The sequence below is a fragment of the Vombatus ursinus genome, unplaced genomic scaffold (genome assembly GCF_900497805.2).
Source record: "Vombatus ursinus unplaced genomic scaffold, bare-nosed wombat genome assembly UNPS02000580.1, whole genome shotgun sequence".
NCBI lineage: Eukaryota > Metazoa > Chordata > Mammalia > Diprotodontia > Vombatidae > Vombatus > Vombatus ursinus.
The window spans coordinates 17,926,358-17,933,355 of record NW_020940358.1 but is presented as its reverse complement, the minus strand read 5'-3'; the positions used below and the strand labels follow the sequence as shown (position 1 = coordinate 17,933,355).

General features: G+C 40.7%; 1 pseudogene; it reads right to left on the bottom strand.

The window, feature by feature from the left end:
• Window positions 1–217: 217 nt before the first annotated feature.
• Window positions 218–735, bottom strand: LOC114034890 (annotated as a pseudogene).
• Between the last annotated feature and the right edge of the window lie 6,263 nt (window positions 736–6,998).

Sequence of the window (6,998 nt, the reverse complement as noted above, 5' to 3'; positions counted from 1 at the left end):
CCCATACTTTTCTAGAAGGATTTAGGAGGGTGGAGGAACTTTGTATTTCTAAGATCTAGTAACAGCTAAAGGAGGATTTGAGAAGACTTTTGTGTCCCTGCTTTCCCAGTGGGTCCCCAATCTGGACTGTCCTCACCAGCATCGCTGGAGTCAGTCCCATGAATTCCAGCTCCCATCCAGGCCCACAATCCCATCCCTGTTCCACAAGTCCTGTTCTTTATTTAGTCCCCTCCACTCTCCTAGACAAAGGTGCACATTCTGTGGCTCCTGGGGCAGGGCTAAGGTGCTCAAACTTCGGTTTATTTTCATGGGGCAACTCTATGTACTTGCAGAAAGAGCCACAGGCAACATGGACTGGGTAGTGGTGGTGGTTGGTCTCTATCTTGGCCAGCACAGTTTATGGCAGGTCAATGTGGCATTGTGATGCCAGAGCTACCAGATACATAAGGACATCACTGAGCTCCTCCCCTAACACCCATCATTCTGCCTCTGACCAGGACAGGGGTCCAGGCCCACCATCAGGCATCCACTGAAAGGGTTCTGTCAACTTTCCCCCTTCCCCAACAAGGGCCAGGAGGAGGTTCTGTGGTTTATGGGACTGGTCCCAGTCTCATTCTGTCTGGAGGCAACAGATGTCTTCCAGTATGGGCTCTGGGTTGAAGCTAAATGGGATATTGTGCCCCACTGCTGCTCCTCCCACTGCACTGCACCCTCTGGGTCACTGCCCCCTGGCATGGTGCTGCAGAAAGAAGAGGCTAAGGGGGTGAATTCTTTCAATGACTATTTTACCCTCTGGTTCTAGGAAATCAGGGCAGTTTTCCTTGATAATTTCTTGAAAGATGCCATCCAGACTCTTTTTTTAATTATGACTTTCAGGTAATTCAGTAATTATTAAATTTTCTCACCTAGACCTATTTTCCAGATCAGTTGTTTTTCCAATGAGGTATTTTACATTCTTCTTTTTAATTCTTTTAACTTTGTTTGTCTTGTTCTTGGTGTCTCATAGAGTCATTAGCTTCCACTTGCCCAATTCTAATTTTTAAGGAATTATTTTCTTCAGTTAGCATTTATATCTCCTTTTCCAGTTGACCATTTCTACTTTTTAAGGAGCTGTTCTCATCAGTGATTTTTTTCCCATTTAGCCAATTATAATTTTTTAAGGAATTGTTTTCTTCAGTTAATTTTTGTCTTTCCTTTTCCATGCTGTTGACTCTTTTTTTAGTATACCTCTAATTTCTTTTTCCAGTTTTTCTTCTACCTCTCTTATTTGACTTAATACTTTTTGAGCTCTTCTAAGAAGGCTTTTTTGACTTGAGAGTGATTTACATTCCCCTTTGAGGTTTCTTATGTAGGGATTATAACACTGTTGTCCTCTTCTGAGTTTGTGTTTTGGTCTTCCCTCTCACCATAGTAGCTCTCTGTGGTCAAGGTTCTCTTTTGCTTCTTGCTCATTTTTTTTTTTTTGCTATTTCATGGCTTTTAAAATTGAGCTCTGTTTCTGGAGCACAGGGGTCACTGTTACAAACTTTTTGTGCTGGGAACTAGGGGCCTGGTCACTGGCTTTGTGCACTGGGGCAACAGGTGCTGGTAGCCTGCTCACTGCACTGGGGAGGCCCAGCCTAGTCATACCTGTTGTTGCCTGATTTCCAGGGTTGGCAATTTGCTTTCTGTGCTGGGGCCAGAGGGCTCACATCTGGCTTGCTATGCCACCATCCTGCTGAACCAGGACTGAGGAACCTCAGTTGCTGATCTGTTCTGTGGCTGAGATCCTTCTACTGGCTTGCCCAGACACCATCTGCTCTGGGCTGCATGCCCCTTCTACCCAAGCGAGACAGATTTTTCCTGAAATCCTTCAAAGTTATCTTAAACTGTAAAATTGTTTCACTCATTTTTGTAGGTTCTATCACTCCAGAACCTGTTTAGAGGTTTGATTTAACATTGTTTCTGAAGGAAACTGGGGAGAGTTCAGGCAGCCTCCTGGCTTTTCTCCACTATCTTGGCTCTGCTCCCATTGTACCATCTCCTAGGAATAAAAAGGTGACAGTCCCACAACACATTGCCCTGGTCAGACCACACCTAGAGCATTCTGTTCTGTTCTAGGTTCAACCTTTTAGGGAGGATGTCCATAAGCTGACAAGTATTCAGAGAAAGGACAACAACTGAGATAGTGAGGAGATAGTTGTAGGGATATGTTGAAAGAACTAGAGATGTTTAGCCTAAAAAGAGAAGACAACAGGGAAATGATAATCTGTCTTCAAATATTTGAAGGGTATTGAAGTCATTTGGAAGAGAGATTAGACTTATCTGCTTCATTCTAACCAACAGAACTAGGAATCTTTAATAGAAATTACAGAGATGCAAATTTAGGCTTGTGGTAAAGCCAAAATCTCTAACAGTTAGAACTATACTAATGTAATGGGCTGCCTCAGGATGTAGAGTTTCCTCCTCACTAGATGTCATCCAATTTTGGGATTCATGTAGGAAAGGATTTTCATTCAAGCATTTCATTGAAGTACACTATTTGGTCTCTGAGGGACTTTCCAAGTCCAGTATTGTATTATTCACCTTGGTGAATCACCAGAGCTTGTGTTTATAACAACAAGGATTTATTAAGCACCTACTAGGTGCCAGGTCCTGAGGGTATGAAGATAAAAATAAACAGTGCTTGCCCTTAAGGACCTTATATTCTATCAGCAGAAACAAAGTACACACACACACACACACACACACACACACACACACACACACATACACACACAAGATAAATAGGGGAAGACATTAAGCTTGAGTGTCAAGAATAATGTCATGTAGACAAAGGCGGTATTGCTGAGCTTTGAAGGAAATCAGAGATTTTAAGAAGCACAAGTGAGGAGTGAGTGCATTCTAGGAAAAAAAGGGTGTAGAAAGCCTGAAAAATACAAGATATGGAGTGTCTTGTGCATATAATAGTAAGAAGGGCAGTCTGTTTCAACCACAGAATGTGAGGAGAGTATTATGTAACAAAGCTAGAAAGGTAAATTGGGGCCAGTTTGAGAAGAACTTAAAAAGTCAAATACAGCTTACATTTTATTTTAAAGGAAATAGTACCCATTGGAATTAATAGAATAACATGGTTTTGGGGAAGTCATTTCAGCAACTATGGGAAGATGAATTGGAGTGAAGAGAGATTTGAATTAGAGAGACCAACTAAGAGACTATTGCCATAGGATGCATTTGTCATAGACTTTGAGAAGCCAGGCATTAATAAGGCACCTCAGGGAAAGCATTCAATCAAATATTCATTATATATAACAGGAGACTAACCTGGAGCAAGTTAATTCCCTTCTCTGGGACCCTTTGTGGTCAGTTGAGTCAGAACTCAAACCCAGATTTGTTCATTCCTAGTTGAATGATCTTTCCACTATACTGTACTGATTCTGTCAGGAGCACAGGATGCTAAGGGACCCTGGTTAAATAAAAGCCTGTATGCTGGTGCTACAGTGCCTGGTTTACAGAATAGAAAAGGGTGTTAAAAAGAAAAGGGGGAAATATCTATTTTTGTCTATCTCATATTTTTATGTTGACTCTGCTTGTGTTTGGAGGACTGATTCATTTACTACTGCATTATGACCAAGGGTAAGTCATTTTACTTCTCTGATCCTTGGTTTACTCTACTATAAGATGGATATGATACCTACAATATTTTTTCTCACAAAGTTGTTATAAGGATCAAATGAAATGATGTATGCAAAGTGATTTGTAACTGAAAAGTACCATATAAATTTACCAGTACAAGTAAAAAGAATAGTAATAATTACAAGAACAATGAATTTTCCAATACTTTCAAAGTCCATGGGACTACTCCCTCCCATACCAAAGATCATATCTTTTGTGTGTTAAGCAACCTCAATGGGGCCCTCACTGCAGCAAGACAATTTTTGTATGTCGCTCATATTAATTTACTATTCCTCTCACCACAACAGCTTTGCATCCTTTCTCAAACTTCCCAAGACTCCACCTTCCCACACTCTCTCCTCTGAGAACTTTGCCTCATATTTCTTGAGGCAATTTGACAAGAACTCCCTCTTATACCCTGTTCCTCATGTCACATCACTGGGATGCCTTCTGCCAGCATCTCCTTCTTTGTTGCTGATTTATATGAAGAGATAACCCTACTTCCTGCCAAGTCAAACTTCTCTACATGCACTGGTGATCCCATTCCATTTTTTTTTCTAGATGATTGATCCATACATCATTCACACTCTCTTACTTATCTTTGATCTTTTCTTATCTATTGGCTTCTTCCCAAGTGCCTGCAAACATGATCATGTTTTCCCTATACTAAAAAACAAACAAACAACAACAACAAACCTTCACTTGATTCATCCATCCTCATTAGCTAATGCCCTACATTTCCTTTCCCTTTTGTGGTTAAAATCTTTGAGAAGGACATCTATAATCAGTGCCTCCCCTTCTTTTTCTCTCACTTTCTTCTTAACTCTCTATAGTCTGACTTCAGACCCAGCCAGCGAATACTTGAAACTACTCTTTTGACTCTCAGCTCTTCTCCCAAGTTCAGTGGCAGGATCTGCTGCTATAGCCACATCCCTGAGACAAAATGGTAAAGGTTGGAGTCAACAGATTTGGCTGTATTGGGTATGTATGTATGTATGTATGTATGTATGTATTGGTATTGTAATGACCAGTGCTGCATTCAACTCAGATAGAATAGATATTGGGGCCATTAATGACCCCTTTATTGACCTCAACTGCATGGTTTTTATATTCCAATATGATCCCAACCATGGCAAGTTCAAGGGCATTGTCTAGGAAGAAACTGGAAAGTGGTCAATGGAAAAGCCATTAGCAACTTTCAGGGGTGGGATCCCACCAACACTAAATGGGGAGTTACTGAAGCTGAGTATATTGTAGAATCCACCAGCATCTTTAGTCCCATGGAAAAGGCTAGGGCTCACTTGAAGGGTGGAGCCAAATAGGTCATTATCTCTGCCCTTTTTGACGATATCCTTATGTTAGTGATGGGAGTGAACCACGACAAAAAAAAAATTAATTCCCCTAAGATTTTCAGTATTGCCTCCTGAAGTACCAACTACTTGTCCTTCCTTGGCCAAGGTCATTTATTTCAACTTTGGCATTGTGGGAAGACTCATGACCCCAGTCCATGTCATTATTGTTACCCAGAAGACAGTGGATGACCCCTCTGGCAAGCTGTGGTATGATGGGCATAGTGCTGCCTGCTTCCACTGATGCTGCTAAGGCTACAGACAAGGTCATACCTGAGTGGAATGGGAAACCCACAAGAATGGCTTTCCATGTTCCTACTCCCAATGTACCTGTTGTGGATCTGACCTGCCTCCTAGAGAAACCTGCCAGATGTGATGATGATGCAAGCATCAAAAGGACCCTTGAAAGGCATCTTGGGCTACATAGAGGACCAGGTTGTACCTGTGACTTTAACAGCCGCATCCACTCCTCTACCTTTGATGCTAGTGCTAGTATTAACCTCAACAATCATTTTGTCAAGCTCATTTGCTGATATGACAATGATTATGGTTATAATAACCTTGGAGTAGATCTCATGGTCTACATGGCTTCCATGAAGTAAAGTGGAAAGCCACAGCTCTTCATCCTTAGCCTAAAAAGGAATCTCACCACTGGGGAGCCCACATCCCTAAAGTATGTACCCATAGTGGGGATCTCAAGCCCCATTCACATCCTTGCTCCAATATATCCCAGTAGTGGGGGGGGAGGGGAGAAGCATAGAGTTCTATGCTGTATATCATCAATAAAGTCATCATATTCAGTGCAAAAAAAAAAAAACAACAAAACTGTTTTTTCCAAAGTTATCAATGGCATTTTAGTTGACAAATCTAATAGCCTTTTATCAATAAGCATCCTTTTTGATCTCTCTGCAGGTTTTGACACTGTCAACCTCCCTCTTCTTTCTAGATTTCTGTGATACTATTCTATTCTGATTCTCCTCCTACCTGATTGACAGCTCCTCTTTAGTTTCCTTTGCTAGATATTCATCAAGGTTATACCTATTAAAAGTTAGTGTTTCCAAATCTTCTCACACTTCATAACTCCCCTACCATATAGTCTATGATCCAGTGCCACTGGCCTCCTTGATGTCCATTGCACAAAATACTCCATCTTCTGGCTCCAGGCATTTTCATTGTCTGGCTCCTATGGTTGGAGTTATCTCCCTCCCCATCTCTTGGCTTCCCTTATTTCCAAGTCCTATTTAAAATCTCACCTTCTATAGGAAGCTTTTCCTGTTTCTTCTTAATACTAGTGGCTTACCTCTATTGCTTATTTTAAATTTATTCTGTATATATGTTCTTTGTACATCATTTTTTGCATGTTGTTTCCCACACAGTACTGTGAGCTCTATATTCTGCCTTTCTTAGCTTAGTGCTTTGCACAGTGTCCAGCACCTAGTAGTAACTTAATAAATACTTATTGACTGACTGACTTCATGAGTTGCTGAGCCCCCAAAAAATATCAACTTGTAGTCGAATTCCTGGTGATTGGCCTCTCTGAACTTGGCAAGGCAGTCTTCTATCTAAAAGACATATAGCTTGTCCCTGGGCCTATCTGTGAAATCTTTCCAGCTTGTCAAGGTCTACTAGAGGTTGGGCTACATGGGAATAGCCTTAGAAAACCTCCACACATGATAAAGTGAATAAGAAATTTAGTGGACAATTACTCCTCATCTGTAAAATGTGGATAATAATAGCAATTACTACTATTCGTGAAAATAATGATAACAATAATAATGATGATAAAATAATAAATATTATTATTACTAATACAATTTGTTAGTGTGACAGAGCTAAGCATCTCAGGAAGGCTTAAACAATAATTTCTAAAGTCAAAACAGGAATATATTTTGCAGTTCAAATTTTACAGTGCAAATGCAGCCACAGAAAGGAGGCTAGACACAAACAGCCAAATAGACAGCCTAGTGCTGTTTATTGAGACAAGGAAAGAATGTG